The following is a 17,127-nucleotide window of genomic DNA, read 5'->3' as shown; positions in this document are numbered from 1 at the left end:
CACATAGATAGCACAATGTGCTGAGTTTAAGAATACTACTTAATATGCAGAGGATATGGTAATCGGTTTTGCTAAATAAGTCAGAGGAGGTGATACTTAAGTAAAATCATCAAAGTCCAAAGAATGAATGTTTCCAGTTGGGCGCACAACACGGATAATATAGTGGGGAAAGTATTTCAGGTAGTTGGGGGTTGACAGATGAGACCAGGGTCTGGAGATGAGGGCTCATGGGAACTGTAGTGGTGACCGCTGCTGCCTCTTCCCAGATCAGAGTGAACTCCTGTGTCCTGTCTAGCCCTGCCGTCCAGGCACGGGTGCTCTTCCCAGTTGGATATCCACTGGTTCCCATAGAGCTAATGGGAGTTTTGAGATGTTGTGGAGCTGTCCGAATAGCATCTCAGGGTTGCTGAGGGATTTTGGTTTGAACTTAAGGCATAGGTGGGTGTAGATCACATTCACTCCCTGACTATCTAGTAGCTCGAAAGCTGCTGGTAAGGAAGGGGTCTGGGGTCAGGAGGACGTGGCTTTAACTCAGACCTCCGCTTCATCGTCTTGAGTCTGAGGCACATGCCCCTGTGGAGGTACCTAAAGACTTTTATTTACTTTTTTAAAGATTTTTATTTTTATTTTTATTTATTCATGAGAGAGAGAGAGAGAGAGGCAGAGACACAGGCAGAGGGAGAAACAGGCAGAGGGAGAAGCAGGCTCCATGCAGGGAGCCTGATGTGGGACTGGATCCCGGGTCTCCAGGATTCACGCCCTAGGCTGAAGGTGGAGCTAAACCGCTGAGCCACGTGGGCTGTCCCCTAAAGACTCTTCAAGAAATGTGCAGGCATAGATAGTTTTAGGGGAATCAACTTCTAGCCCCTCAACTTCCATATATGTTTTTTCCTACCATTGATCTCACCAACAGTTTTCCTTCTGGCAAATCCTCCTTTCTTTCCCACAGCACCTTTCATCATCTCCCTCCCCACCCCTCTTTTAAACACCTATTGCTTTATGGTTTCAGGAAAGTAAATCAATTTTAAAATTTATGCATACATTTCACAGAAGTGCTGAGTGATCAATAAATGACTAAGCTTCTAGCATAAAAAATCTAATACATTAGGATACAATCCTGTGGGAGAAGTGACCTAGAAACAGGAGTTCAAGGAGTTTTTCGAGAAGAAAAAAGAATAATGTACCATCTCCAGCTGCTACAGAAGAGTTTGTTTGTACATTTTTCAAATGGATTGTGGTGGGTTTTAAGTAACTGGTATTTAGACCAAATAGGGTACATGCAAAAGAGCAATGTAGCAATTTTATTTTAAAATGTCAATATTTACAACATGTTGTTTAAAGTTTCGCTGAAAAACTTCAGATGTCAACTTAAAATGTGTGAGGGGGTACAGAGCTGTTTTAAGGGTACATGAGGAAAAAAGTGTGCAGACCTCTGTTCTGTTGAGCCTGCCTTGCATGGCATTGCTGGCCTGGGGACTGGATTTTCTTCTTTGTACCAGCATGCATCCCACCCACTATCCATCACCCTCAAGAGTGGGATCCAGAAGCCAGGAGGACCCCACAGTCCCATTCAGGTTCCCTTCCCCAGTATCCTTCCTGGGGATTTGTTACCACTTTCTCAGGAGACTTCACACACAAAAGCCTTCATCCTGCATACTTTCTCCCATTATTACGTTCAGAGGCCCATTAGAAAAAGATTAATCCCTTTGAATAGAATCCAAACCCTTAGCAACACAACCTTTAGGTAAGAAAAGCCACTCCTTTAGAAATAAAACTAGAGTAGCCTTGATTATCTCTGAGGAGTGAGGTGTGTTAGAGTTCCTCTTCCTCCTCCTCCTCCTCCTCCTCCTCCTCCTCCTCCTCCTCCTCCTCCTTCTCTTCTGGGTCGGGTAGCAGAGCTGTCACTAAAGTGCAGATGGCTGGGCTGGCACGAATGACCCTGCAGTGGCCAGTGGCCGTGGAGAAAGAGAGTACTCTCTTATCCTGCTGCCACCCACCGCTTCTGAGCTCTGAGACCTTGGGCAAATTCCTCACCCTCTCTGAGTCACAGACTCACACCTGGAAAGTGAGATCTTAATGTGATCCTCTTGCAGTTTTTGTAAAGATTATATGAGATAGTTATGAAAGTGTCTAGCCTGGGGTGAACAATGTAGGCGGCAGTCCAGGCGTGATTATTCTGAGCACGGACGAATAAGCACCCTTCCTTTCACTGTGTGTAGGGAAATAACAAGGTGAAGAGGATGACAGTCACCTTTGTGAAGTTGTCAGGCTCCTAAGAGAGGCAGAGAAGGGAAGCAGGCAGGAAGAGTGCTTCGAAGACAGTGGGGAATGCGGGCTATGTGACAGGATATGCAGACATCCTGAGGACCACAGGACCACAGTCTGGTGTTGGGGTTGGACAGTAACATCTAAGGGAACAACTGCAGGCCCAGAAGGATTGGGTAGGCACAGAAGAGGAAATATCACCATGGGCCTGGAGGCAGAGATCTTGGGCTAGGTTGGGACAGGGGTACCGTGGTCAGGCCGGAGAGGTAGGAGGGGGTTGTGTGCCATGCTAAGGGGCTGAGACTTACTCCCTTTCCTTAAAGAGGAGCCACTGCGGGGGTTTGATCCCGGAATGCCCTGGCCTGATATGGGGTTTAGAAATCTCCTGCTCTAGTGAGGCCCAGAGAGCGGGTGCCTGGTGGAGATCAGGGAGCCTGTTCAGTGCCCAGAGAATGTCTGCTGTATCTCTGTAAATTCAGGGCCCAGGACAGGGCCCATGAGGGAGTAAAAGTCTAATGCAATGTTGTTGAATGAACCGATCAGTGACTCAGCAAACTAATTTCTCCTACTTTTATATCAACGAGGGCAAAAATGACTGCTGAATATACTTTCTCATCAATGCCCACTTAGGCTGTCCCTTCAGTGCTCTCAGTAGACTCACACCTACGCACGAGGCAGTCTAAGCGATCAAGCTGCCTGCTAGTTAGCGGAGGAATGGCCCTAAGCATCCCTCCCCACGTCCCCATGAACTCTGAATCCTGTCTCACTGCTGCTCTGCTCTGTCCTATAACTTCCTTGCTGAGTCTTGTTCTGTTTGGTGTCCCTCTTTCATCCTGGGATTTACCTGCCTCCAATCTAGTGTTCTCAGAAGGTGCTTTTCTCTTCACCCCAGGCCACTCCCACTGGCCAATCAGCATGCAGTTAAGAACCCGGCCCCCAACAACAGATCTCCTTTTTCAGTTCAGCCAGCATGCTGGCCCTAGTATAGAGACAGGGTGATTTCCTTGGTTTTGAGAGTTATTGACCTGACCTATTCCACTTTGGAGAATTTTCTCTAGGACTTCACCAGGCCAAACCTTGGGGCTTGTAATTATGCTGCCGGACAGCAGGAAAGCAGTGGAGGAGGGGAAATCAATGAAAAGGTTTCTTATCATAAGCTCCTTCTCTAATTTGGGGAAACAGAAATCTCTGCATGTTTTCTCAATAAGCACTTCATCAGAAGCCTTCTTATCCTGACAGGCTTCACTCTTTCATAAACACAGCAAGAATAACCTCTGGACGCTGGCCTACCATTGTCAAGTATGAAAATGTGAATTCCACGGGTCACTGTTTTTGCAGCCGCCAGATGTGGATGAAAGGAGAAGGGTGTTTTATTGTGTTTTCTCAAGAAACAGAGAAAGGTCTGTCCTGAGATGGGCCTGCTTCCCTCCCACACAAGTGGCCACCATGTGGCCAGAGGACAGCTAGCTAATTTGCAAGATTAAGCTTTTCCAAATATTTAGAATTGGTCTATTCTGTCTTCAGCTAATAAAATGGATTTCTGCTCCAAAATGGATTTAGGAAGCAGACACAAGAGCTCCTAAGGGCTTGTTGGCAAGTTACCTGTTAACAGGGTCCATCTGTCAAATGGATGTACAATGGGTAGGCTCTACATGGATCTCCTACTTGTCCTCCCGAGGATGCCGACGTTCATGCAGAAATTCTACTCAGAACAGATGGAGGCCAGTGCCACCTGGTTCTGAGAGATGCCCAGGACATAAGCTTCTGCCCTCTGTCACACATTCATCCCCTATAAGTACATAAAGAGCAAGCATACATTAAAAAAAAAAAATCCTATACAGCAAATGAGAATTCTACCTAAATTGCAAATATCTTTATTCAATTCAATGTTTCATTCACTAATTTGATATTGAGTGTTTACAATGTGTCAGAGACTTTAGGTACCAGGGAAATAGATGAGGAAAGATGTGGTCCCTGCCTTAGAGGAGCTTGTAGATTATTTGGGGGATACAGAGTTATAAACATCTATAATGTAAAGTACTAATAAAACATAGGCCGTAAAAGGAACTTTGGAGAAGAAGCCCAGAGTTGTCTGGGGGTGGGGGCAGGGGGTTTCACAGTGCAAGTTGCCCTTGAGCGGAGCCTTAAAGAATGAGTAGGAGGTTTCCAATGGGGGTAGTGTGGTCAGGACAAAAGAATAGACCCTTTGAGGCAATGCTGTGTTCAGGGAGTGACATGCGTTCATGTTGCTGGATTGTGAAGTAGGAGGAAAGGGAGAGGTGGCCCTGAGGACATGAGGAGGAAGGCAAGGGCCCAGCCACCAGGGGCATTAGTCATGCTAATACTTTTTACTTTATTTTTTTTGGCTCTGTAGGCACTGGGGACACAGTGGGACTCTTAAGAATGTTGACTAAGAGAGCAAAGTGGTCACGTCATAGTGCAGAAGATGGTTTGGAGGTGTGTGAGGCAATATCTATTCGGTCCAGATGGTGAAGCATACCTGCTGGTAATTAACTATAATAAGGGGTAATGAGCTTTAATAGGATGAGATGGGGCTCTTCTCTTCGCTCTTCAGATCTGCTCTCCACCCTTCTCTACCATGCTCCGTACTCCAGGATGCTGACCTGTATGCACTGAATCAGTGGGTTTCCTAGTCCCTGGATTTGATTGGGTTCTGCTAATGGGAGCTTGGGCAGGAGATGGAAAAGAGAAAGAAGAAAAAAGTCATGGTATTATTCTCCAGGGGTTACCTTGGACTGACTTTGTGTCTTGAGAGAAATCATAGCTCCTCCCCACACCACTCCGTCCTGCTGAGCTCCAGGTAACCTCTTCCTGTCCTTCAGACATGGGGATGTTAAAAGCCTCACCGGCTTATGGGTACTGTGCTATTTCTTAGAGTTTCCCTCCAGCCTGCCCACATCTCCCTAAAGAATGCCTTTATTAAATACTTCTGAATTATCCACATATAAGCGGGTCATCTGTTTGGTGCTGGGACTCTGTACTAGGTGGCAGAGCAGTTTGGTTCTGCCTGGGGCAGGGAGGAAGGAATCAAGAAGCCTTCAGAGGGGAGGTGGCCAATGAGCCCTCTCTTGACCAATGAGCTTGAGTTGCCCAGGCATCAAGAGTGTGAAAGGCATTCTGGACTAAAGGAATAGAATCCACAAATGAACAGCAGAATGCAGTATCTGGGTGTACATGGGGAGGTCATGGATGGGAAGGTGCCCGCAGAGTGATGTGAGATGTTACAGACGAGGGGCAAAGGTAAAGTAGGTCAGAGCCAGAAGAACCTGAAATGTCAGCTTAGGAGTCATCCCCAGAAAAGGGGCAAGAATGGGGGCAGCACCAGGAACTGAATTACGTGAGGAAGATGGAAGGATCTGGGTATGTTTTGCTTATAGAAAAAGACTTGGGAACATGACCATTGTCTTCAGATATGTGAAGGATCAGGATAACAGTATGGCAATCTGTATTGTGAGTTCATATTTTTTGGCCCAGTAATTCTGTGTCTAGGAATTCAGCCGAAGGAAATCATCCAAAATGCAGACAAAAATGTTCATTGCTACATTATTTATAATAGTCAAGAATTGGAAACAACCTAAATGCCCAGTAAAAAGAGAGTTGTTAAATAAATTATGGCAGAACTTTACAATATGTGGTTGTTAAAATAAAGTATATAAAAAACTTAAAGGCATGGGAATATACTTTTAATATTGTGTTAAGTAAAAAGCAGGATACAAAATATCTATACAGCATGATCTCAGGGATCTATAAATAGATGGACAAAATAAAATTGTGAAACTCTTATCCATAGTTACTGCTATTGATGAGTTTGTGGGTGAGGGATATTCTCAATGTGCTTCAAAGATTGTTTGTAAGTAGGACTTGGGAAGTAGTGTACTGTAAATATGAGTACACAGCCTCTCGGGTGAAAAATAGTGAACGAGACTCCATGTAAACCTACAGGTTATGCTGTTTACTCCCTCTACCTCCTCTACCTCTCCCACCTCCACCACCATGACCTGCACCTCCATCACCACCACCTTCACCTCTACCACCTGTACCTCTACTACCCACCCCCGCACCACCTCTTCCTCCACCTCCTCCATCTCCTCCACCTCTACTATCTCTCCCGCCACCACCTCCATCTCCATTGCTACCACTTTTACCTCCTCTACCTCTACTACCACTTCCACTTCCACAACCTCTACCTCCACCATTTGCATCTCTACTCCTCCATCACCATCACTTCCATCTCCACTACATCCATCACCTCCACCTCCTCTACCCCTACTATCCCCACCACCATCACCTCACCTCTATTACCATCACCTCCACCTCTACAGCCTCTGCTATATCCACCTCTACTCCCTCCATCTTCTCTGCCTGTACCACCCCCACCACCACCTCCATCTCCATCATCACCACCAATACCTCTACCTCCACCACCTCCACCAGCACCTCCACCTATACTACCTCTATCACCACCATCACCACCTTCAGCAGCATCATCTCTACCTCCACCACCTCCACCACCTGTACCACCTCCATCTTAACCACCAGCACCTCTACCGCCACCACCTCTACTACGACCACCTCTATGTCTATACCTCCATGTCCATGACCACCTCCACCATCTAACCCACTGAGCAGGTACCAGGTACTAAGCATATATGTTTCCCTACATGTTATATCTCTAATCCTCTCGACTCTGTAAGGTAGGTTTTATTTTTACTCATATTTATCAAATGAGGAAACCATCTCAGAGAGGTCAACCAACTTATCCAAGATAACACTGCAAGCACATTTCCAAATTGACAGTTGAACCTGGGTTGTCTGACTCCAAATTGTTATGCCAGGCTGCTAGTGCATTGCTTTTGTGTAGTCATATCACTGTCTCCAGCCAAGTATCATCGGCTAGAAGTTTGTCATGATAATGAACCGCAGTGCTCAAAATGGTACATATTCTTGGTAACACCTTAGGAGATGTCAGCTGCAGTTAAAGTAGGTGATGCAAGATGAAAAGAGCTATAGTCCCAGGATGAAAAAAGGGCTCAGAGGAAATGGAGTCGATCTTGGTTAATAAAAGCAAATAACTACTACTTATTGAGACTTTATCATGTGCCATGCAGTGTTCTGAGTTTTCTCCATGTACTAACTAATTTAATTCTTACAAATACCCTATGAGTTTAGTGCTGTTATAATCTTCATTTTACATGTTAGGACACAAGACTTGACGTGTCACCTATGTTCACACAGATAGACAAGATATAGGGCAATGAAGACAAGACATCCAGCCCGCTCTGCTCCTTGCCACTATTGCAGTACTGGTTCTGTATCTGTGCATAATGAAATGATTTTTTATTTATTTATTTTTTAAAGATTTTATTTATTTATTCATGAGAGACACACAGAGAGGCAGAGACACAGGCAGAGGGAGAATCAGGCTCCCTGCAGGGAGCCTGATGAGGGACTCAATCCCAGGACCCTGAGCCACCCAGGTGTCCCTGAAGTGATTTTTTAAATGTTTGGTCTTAATGGCTAGAATTCCACTCAGGGAGATAACTGTCTTTCTTATGAAAATACCTGGAAAAACTATTTGGGAATAAAGGCATTATCAGGAGTTTCAGCAACAAAGGAAGAGTCAAACTCCTCTGGCTGAGAATGTGAGAGGAATTTGCTTTTTGCTCTAGAAGAAGAGAAGAGAGGGGAGGTGCAGAAAGTGCAGTGCAAGTGAAGAAGCCAGTGAGGTGGAGCATGGAGAACGGCACCTGGTAGTGTGCAGGAGGCCAAGAAAGTCTTAAGGACAGGCTGTACCTTAATGTGGAAATTCCTAATGTTTTAAATGTAAATCTCTCCCTCTGGAACGTCAGTAAGTAGTACTATGTTCATAAACTGTGATTTTATTATGATGATGGTGATCATTATTGCTATTGCTAGAAACTGAAGAATGGACTGAATTTTATATTGTTCTCAATGCTGAGTGGGGACAGTCTGCAACTTTAACATAGGAGCCTAGACTCTCTCTCTCTCTCTCTCTCTCTCTCTCTCTCTATATATATATATATATATATGCAAGGGATGCCCCTAGAATTTGCAGATATCTGGAGGAGGGCTTCAGACATTCACAGGGGACTCCAGCTGTTCCTTTGGAGATCTCTGTGCAGGAACAGAGGCCCCAGGGAACACCTCTGTCACCTACTTCAGCAGGTTTAAACCTCCTGACAATCCTATCATCTTTTGCTCTGGCCATTTTCTTTCCAAAGGAAATAAACAGTGTTCAGAGAGGATATGGAACTTTTGGGTCTATGACAGTAAGAGGGAGACCCAGAATTTGAAGCCAGGCTGGTCTGATTTCAAGGCCCGTGAACTTCCCAGAACTCCTCACGGTCTCCCCTGTCTTGATTTTTTCTTCTCCATTGACCCTCTGTGGGAGAGCCTCATAGCTTTGGCGGTGGGGATTCTGAATCTCTAGGAATTGGGATGGCCCAGGGCTTAGTCCACTGGCAGGACCCTTCTGCCAATTCAGCAATCAGGGTGGACTTACATATCTGGCTCTCAGTAGGGCAAGGGAATCTAGATCACCTCCATGGGGGTGAGCCAAAAACTAATTTAAGGTAGTGATGGGAATTGACCTGGAATCTGGTAAATATTGTAAAGCAATAGTTTCGCAGTCTTAAAATTGCAAAAAATCACATTTTCCCAGTTTTTAACCTGCAAATCTTTAGTAAGATCTGCTTGGCCTTGTAATAGAATTCTCATAATTTTAAAGTATCTTTAAAATTGAAAACAAATACATGTTTATTGTAGAACATATGTTAACTGAACATTTCCTTCTTCTATCCTAAATTGTCTTTCATTCTTTTTGTCCACTTTCTTTGGATTTGGTTCTTACTTAAATGTAAAATAGACTTCTCCTATAGCCACAAAAGAGGCCAAATATCTTAGCATCTCACTTATATAACAAAGGTCTTTCTTGGTTCCCCAGCTAAGAGGTGGGGAGGAAATGCAGAGGAGCAATCATGATAGGGAGCAGTGTTTCCCAAATTGTATTTTCCGGAAATGTAATTCTATAAGACGTTAATGGATGTTGTAGAAGGAAAAGGCTGAAATGACTTGGAAAGTGCTGTGTTAAATTTACAAAATAATGGTTTCTAAATTGCAGCTGAACTACAGGATATTCTATAGCCTTTGGTATTAACAAGGATTAAGACTTTTCTAGCGAAACGGAGAGGGAGACAGATAACAGAAAACAACTAAACACTCAGGACCCCGTGCCCTTTGGGCAACCCTGGTGTGGAGGGAAGAATATAGGACAGGGTAGCTAGAAGCCTGTTCTGCTCTTGGTCTGCCTCTGATGTACTTTATGACCATGGGCCCATTCCGGTCATCCAACCACTGGTAAAATAAACAAGGACGCATTTGAGGTGAGAGTTGAAGGATGCATAAGGAGGAGCAGAGGTGTTCCACGTGGAGACAATTGAATGGGCAAAGTACAAGGCACTTTCCTACCCAGAGTGATAGGAAACCAAATAATTCTGCCCCTGTTTTATAACAAGTCTACCCTGTGAGTAGAAAAGGCAACCAGCGTGTTTACTCAAAGAGATAGACTTTCACCAACTTCTTTTCATTCCTGTTTCAATGCCGAGAAACCTACCTGCCTTTTCCTAAGTTTCCTGCCCACATAGGTAGACCACACCATAAAAAATTCATATTTGAAATAAGAAACCTCACAGCTTCTATCACTTTGACAGCCAGCCTTCGGGCTTATGGAGAAATTATAGCTGAATGTCTTTAAAATCCAGTGAAGGACTTTTATGATCCGTTCCTTGAATGGCAGGTTTAGAATTTTCATACATGGCTTATTTTTACTAATTATATAAAACATCTACGCAACCAATTAGAAAAGTATTTGTTTTATTGAGCAAAAAACAGCATGTACCAGAGCATTATTTGGATTACTAATTGCGAAATAAGTTACTCACTTAAAAACAAATCTTGAATTTGCAGCTGATCAGCATTTTCTTTCTTTACTGGTTGAACGAATGCACAATATGAAAAAAGAAAAAGAAGAAGGAGATAAGGGCATTTTTGGAGAATGCAGAGTAGTTCATCTAACACGGCTAGAGCAGGATGCAGAGAGGGACATGAGACAGGGAAAACCTTGAGCAAAAATTTAGTAGCTCTTGGCTACTAAATTTGTTTTTTTTAAGATTTTATTTATTTAATCATTAGAGACACACACAGAGAGAGAGAGAGAGAGAGAGAGAGAGAAGCAGCTCCATGCAGGGAGCCTGATGCAGGACTTGATCCGGGGCTCCAGGATCACGCCCTGGGCCAAAGGCAGGCGCTAAACTGCTGAGCCACCCAGGGATCCCTTGGCTACCAAATTTGAACTAACATAAGCAGATGAAAGTGAGTTAGCCTACCAGCATTTCCAAAGAGCCAGTCTGGCTCTTTCCCCACCCACCTTCACACCCAATCCCATCTGTTCTTTCACGTGTCCCAGTGGTTAAAAGTCATTGTTTACTCCAAAGCCAGGTGATTAGGCCTCAGGGTTTTTGTTTTTGTTTTGTTTTGTTGTTTTTGTTTTTGTTTTGTTTTGTTTTTAACTCCTTTGGTTCAAAGACCTCTCATTCCACCAGCTCATTCAGAGGGAAAAGGAGCTTTGGGATAACACCATCCTCTTCAAGCTCCAAAGTGAAGTTCGATCCATGTCCTGCCTCATGGACTCTGGGAATCTTGGGGCTGGAAGGGACATCAGTTGGAGAAATTGAGGTTCAGGTTGAGGAAGTGCCTTGCTGGGGACCACACAGCCAGGCGGGGAGCAAGGCTGGGACTGCAGCCCAGATGTGTTTGACTGTGCTCCGAGTCTCGTCATCCTCTACATTTCTGAAGCCACTTGTCTTTCATTCGGCAGACTTCTGCACTTCCAGGCTTCCTGCCCTAGAAGAGTTTCCTGTTTTACCTCCAAAGCCATCAGCAGCCCTTAGGCCCCTGCCAAACATCTGGCACTTGACAGGGATGGTCCCTGCTTCCCCCTCTCTGCAGGGTGCCGAAGGGGTGGGTCATGAATTATGCCTTGATTCCATCCAGCCAGGCAGAGTGTAAATAAACAGAAGCATGGAAAGCATGTGTGTAGATGGATAGTGAACGTTGTGTATCCCTCTCTGCAGCTATCTGCAGGAGAGCCCTGGTGGCCCATCTCTGGGGGGTGTCTCAGGCTTTGTCTCTCCCCTCGGTAGGGGCTCCTTGAGACCAAGGCACTCTGTGCCCTCCACTTCTACCCCTAAAAACCATCTCCTGTGATACGGAACTGTGTATGCTTCCCACAGCATGCCGTGTTCTTCCATATGCCATTATTGCATTCTTTCTAGGTCCCTTCTTGGGAATTCTCTCTCCTGATATGTGGGCCTTTAGAAAAGCTCAGTTTGAGAGAAACTTCTGTGAAGCATCCTTGATTTCCTCCAAATTTCAGGGCTGCTTCACCTGTTCTCATTCTGTGCTTTCAACCACTTTATGCTTCCATTATAGCATTCATCTTATTGGATTACACTTGTTCCTCCCCCCACCAAGAATATAATAGTTTACATTAATACCCACAATTTATTAAGTGTGGACAGTGTGCTAAGAAATTTGTTTAGAATGTCACTCATGTTACTATAGGTAATTTTTGGAATAACTTTGTGAATACGGTGCCCTGATTTGGGTTTCACTCAAAGTAGAGCCTGATACAAGGACTTGGGTACCTGTACAGAGGATCCCAAGAAGGATTGAGGGACCAGAGTGAGGAAGACAGGGAAAGAGGAAAAGACAAAATAAATTTGTGTTTTTGAGGTCACTGTGGTAGGCAGTGTGGGTTCAGTTCTGACTTCTAGAAAAGTGGGTGGCTGGAGCATTTACCCACCAGATATGCCATGTTGATTAGGAACTGTCCTGAGGTCTTGGGGTCCTTGATGCTTCTGCGTTTCTGAACTGAGCTTACCTACACAGAACAAGTAGATGATGGCAATATTGGAGGAAGCCCTGGGGCTTCCTGGGGCAGAATGCTGAATGATGAAAGATGCTTGATGGAGGTGGAAAGGTGGCAGTACAAGATGATTCTGAGCTTGCGTGGAAATACTCCTCATAGTTGCAGCTGAAATTAGGGTGTGATGAAGGTACCAGAGACATCTGCTTTAGCAGACAGCCCCATTTTACAGGTGAGGGAACCAAGGCCTCTGCCTTTAAACTGTCCACTCGTATACTAGACTCTGAGTGTCCTGAAGGTATGGATCACACCTCTTTACTCTCTGCAGCTTCAAGGGCTAGCAAAGAAAGACTTGGCACCTGATGGGAGCTTAGAAGGTGATACCTGAATAAGCAGAGGCATTGGCAGAGTGGTAATTTGGAAACTTGCAGAGTTGATTCTTACTTAAAACATTTATCTGATTTATGATATGCAATGCAAGGAGCTTACAGCCAAGAAGAGAAGGCACATAGTAAATGAGTATCAAAAAAAAAAAAATAGATCTGATGAGTGTTTCAAAAGTAGAATTCTGTGTTATGAAAAAGAGAAGGAGGCTCACCTAGTTCACTGGTCAGGAGGGCCTTTTGGAGGAAATGAAGCTTACCTGAGTACTCAAAAAGTAAATTATAGGGGAGGTGTGTGAGTGGAAGGAAAGCACATTGAGAAGCACTGGAGGACTGAGTGGTTCAAGAACTAAGAGCAGACGGTGTAGCTCTCGGGTGGTGGGAGTGCAGCAATGACTGGTTGTAATTACTAAGGCTGGAGGAGTTGGAGGGGCCAGATTTTTAGAGGATGATGTTGTATGGCAGGTTAGGAAAGACCCTTCTGATTATGGTAAAAAAAAAAAAAAAAAAAAAAAAAAAGAAGAAGAAGGATTAGAGGAAAGCAAGATGGGAAATGGGAAGGCCCAGTTGAGGGGGGTATTGGATGATGTCCAGTGGAAACATGATGGCCACATAGCTAGTGTCATAAGGTGGTGGGATTGAGAAATGGATGGATTCTGGAGACATGTCCTGTCCCGAGCCACTGGAGAGGGTTCAGGCTAGTGACAGGTTTGGATAATATTAGCATATAGGTGATGGAGTGGACATTTACCATTGTTTAGCTTCCCAGTATTCATTTCTACTTCCTAACAGCACTTAATTTCATTTAGGGGAATTTGTTTCCTCCATTGTGTGTCTTGATTGGACATTGTGGGAAATAGGTACTTGCCTCCTACAATAGAAACCCAAGAGGGCCCTGGAAGCACACCCTGTGAACGTTAGAGGCCATTGTACTCCATGTAAATCCTGATCTAATGGCTCTAGATAAACAGTTAAACAAGATGTGCAAAGAAGATCACTGAGTGACCCAGGTCATATAATTTTGCCAGCTTATCTTTCTGTGTTCAGTGTCCCTCTTGCCCTTGTCAATACTAATAGAAGGAAATACCACTCTTCTCTAGAGTGTGTTCTGTGAGAAGGTGAAGTCTGTATTTATAAAAGCAATTTTTGTTAGCATCACAGAAGCCCCCGAAGCTGTTCGAGGGCTGTGGTTAGGGTGAGGTGAGGGTATAGGGACCAGTTAGGGAAGGGGACATGTAGATTCTGAGAATAAGACAGACACCATTGGAAGCACATCAGAGACAATGAAAGGAAATAGATCCTGGGTAACATGGTTGGAAAACTGCTGGATCAAGCCACACCTGAAGGGAATTGTGTTAGTCAGTGAGAGGGTATGTATGCTGCTACAACAAAGACTTGCCAGCAGCAGGACTTCGATAAGATAGAAGTTTGCTTCTGTCTCATATCACAGTCCAGAGGTAAAAGGTCCAAGGCTGCAAGAGTAGCTCTGCCATTCTCAGCATATGCCTCCCATCTCTCCATCTAGAGGGACTGCTGCCAGGGATCCCTTTCTCAGCCAAGGGGCAAGAGCAGAAGAAGATAGGGGAGCAGTTAGTTTCTCCTTTAAAGAAGCGACGTGAGAATGGTACTCCTCTCCTTCATTTATGTTTCCCTGCGTGCTCACAGGCAGGTGCAACCCAGGCTAGGAAATATGGTGTCAGAGTGGGTGTGGAGGAGAGAGACACAGCCTGTGTGTCTCACTAGGAGACAGGGTGCGCTCAATGCAAGGGAAGAACAGAAGGAGAGATATTAGGAGTATTGATCAGGTTTGCCAAAGCAATAATGTTTTTAACCTCTTACAAGGCAATTTGAGTGGCGTTCCTGTCCTTTACAATAAAAATTGGACTAAATGCGACAGGATTTGCCCCTGAGCCTTTGCTCCTCCCCATCTGATTGCCTCTCTTTGACCCCCAAGGAGCATTCCAATGTGTGCTTGTTTGAAAGCTTTGAATTACTTGTTGAGGGGGGCTGCAGGAGGGAGCTACCTGAGATTCTACTCCGCGACAGCTGCTGTTGTTATTTAGGTATCTGACATTTTTAATCCATTCTTTTTCTTTCTCCTCTGGTTCTAGGTGAGGAAGCGAGGTGGAGAAAGATTTACACGCCAGTGCAGAAGTATGTAATTGGGTGGCCAGACAGTCCTGGTCCATCCGGTTTGAGCACTGCCCACACTCCATGCCCGCAGTGGTGCTACAGTGTGCAGGTACCTGAGGGTGTCAGAATTAATGGGTGGGGGGAGGGGGAGCGGTTGATCAGGGACTATTGACAGTGTGGAGAGGCACTGGGTGTGAGGGCAGGGAACAAGAAGGCCACCTGTGCTGCTTGTGTGTGTGTGTGTGCATGTGTGTGATGTATGTATTATATGCATGCGATGTGTGTGATGCATGTGTTGTGTGGTATGTGTATGGTGTGTGTTTTGTGTGATGTATGTGTTGTGTGCATGTGATGTGCGTGGCTTTGTGTGTGTGTGTTGTGTAGTACGTGTATGACTTGTGTTGCGTGTTATGTATGTGTTGTGTGCATGTGATGTATGTGCTGTGCGTGTTCCCGAGTGCTTGCCCATCCACAGAGACAGGGGGCAGCCAGGGGGACACAGGTACTGGAAGGGCTGGTGGGAAATCAGCCCCCAAGCCCGCCCTTTCCCAAGAGCGGCACCTGGGCCACGACACCCCTGACTCCTCTGGGCCCAGGCGTTGGCGTGTGGCCTCGGTGTCTCTGTGAGGGGGATCTGCAGGCCTGGAGCCCCCTGTGCTCTGACGGGCTTGAGGAGGTGGCTTGGAGGAGGCCTGCATCACTGGCGGCTGGAACTGAGGCCACTTGGGGCCCTGTCTCCGCAGGAGGCTGGCTGGGAGCTCGCTTCTTTCCCAGGCGCAGCAGGAGCAGGAAGCGCAGGGCTGCCCTAGGGTAGAAGGAGGGCTGGAGGCACTTGGTGGAGGAGCTGGCTTTCCTGGAAGGCAAGCCCCCCCTCTACCCTTAGGCTGAATTAAGGCTGCCCCGATGTCTCATTCCTGAGAGTCTCTGAAGAATTCTATTGTCTGCCCTTCAGGAACAAGGAAACGTTCTTTGGGGACACAGTGAGGACACCTAGCAGCCAAGGACACCGGGAGGAAGCAAAGGGTCCCGGAGTTCTCTAGAACCTGCTGGAAACTGCCTTTTGTCATGTGTTCAGGGAGGCGTGCTCCACACTCAGCCTAGAGGAGCAGCCCCGGCCCTGGGAACCCAGCACAAGCTGTAGCTACGGTCACCCTGACACCATACGTGGGGGTGTCCAGCCTCGTGTCTGTCAGACGCCGGTGTGCCCTTTCTCAGCCAGGCCGAACTGCTCCATCCTCCTGGATAAACATCATACACTTTCCTCATCTTAGATTCACTTGCTTGTCTGTAGCCCTTTCCCACCTATATGTGCTTATCCTTCAGGGCCCGACCAAGTGTCGCCTCTTTTGGGAAGCCTTCCTTGATTGCCTCAGGCAGTGGCTTATGTCTGCCTTCTGAGAGCGCACGTTATTTTCACCTGCGTATCTGCACGCCTGACAAATCGTCTCACACATATTGGTAAAGGAATAGTCCGATTTACTTAAATGTTGTTATTATTGAGAAGGGTTATATAATCTTTTAATGGTGTATATGTTCATGGATGAGATTCAAAAGATTTTCTGTTGAACCCTGCGTTGTAGTTTTTTGGTCCAGGTGTGTGGTGACTGCCCCTATCCAAACCTGCATTCAGGTGACAGGTAACATGCTGTGAGTGACATGTCACTTGGCTGTGATTGTGCTAAACTCTTTAGCAAGCCTCTATCCTGATTCTCCATTAAAATAAAGAAGGCTAACTGCTCATGCTGAGATCCTTCCTGCTGGAAAATGCTGTGGGTCCAGGTCCTATTTAAAATGTGACCTCCTTGGGGCACCTGGGTGGCACAGTGGTTTAAGTGTCTGCCTTCAGCTCAGGTCATGATCTCAGGGTCCTGGGATCGATGCCTGCATCGGGCTCCCTGCTCAGTGAGGAATCTGTTTCTCCTTCTCCCTCTGCCCCTGCTCATGCTCTCTTTTTCTCACTCTTTCTATCTCAAATAAATAAATAAAAGCCTTAAAAAAATAAAATGTGACTTCCTAGGAACATTTGTATTATAACGGGGTCACTTCACTAGAGGCAAAAAGCCTTAGTGATGGGAAAGCCTTCAACGGAGGATTAGAAATAGAGTTCCAATGGCAAAGATTTGCAGAACTTACTAAGGAGTGATGAGGTAAAGACCCTTTATTTAGCTTCCTTTGAGTATAGTCACTCAACTTGGTGTGAATATCCCTAGCCTTTATGAAAATACAGCCAAGGAAAAGATATGGAGGGAACTTAATTGTATATTGCTAAGTGAACGGAGCCAGTCTGAAAAGGCTACATGCCGTATGACAGCTATATGGCATTCTGGAAAAGGTGAAATTGTGGAGACAGAAGATCAGTGGTTGCCAGAGGATAGGAAA

The 17,127-nt window shown here is 45.6% G+C and overlaps 1 long non-coding RNA gene across 17 annotated transcripts in view; it reads left to right on the top strand.

Moving 5' to 3' along the window:
• The window catches only part of LOC144310657 (uncharacterized), a 121,378-nt gene extending 104,626 nt beyond the window's left edge, over positions 1-16,752 (top strand). For 16 of the 17 annotated variants that reach the window (XR_013376316.1, XR_013376313.1, XR_013376306.1 and 13 more), the window contains 2 exons: positions 14,727-14,857; positions 15,701-16,752. This is a non-coding gene — a long non-coding RNA (uncharacterized LOC144310657). Of the gene's footprint in view, positions 1-4,639; positions 4,772-14,726; positions 14,858-15,700 lie in introns of all 17 variants that reach the window. The other variant, XR_013376307.1, reaches the window with a different exon arrangement.
• The last annotated feature ends 375 nt before the right edge of the window (positions 16,753-17,127 follow it).

The sequence above is a fragment of the Canis aureus genome, chromosome 3 (genome assembly GCF_053574225.1).
Source record: "Canis aureus isolate CA01 chromosome 3, VMU_Caureus_v.1.0, whole genome shotgun sequence".
In the NCBI taxonomy this organism is placed as follows: Eukaryota; Metazoa; Chordata; class Mammalia; order Carnivora; family Canidae; genus Canis; species Canis aureus.
Note: the sequence above shows the minus strand (reverse complement) of the source record. Positions and strands in the feature narration are given on the sequence as shown.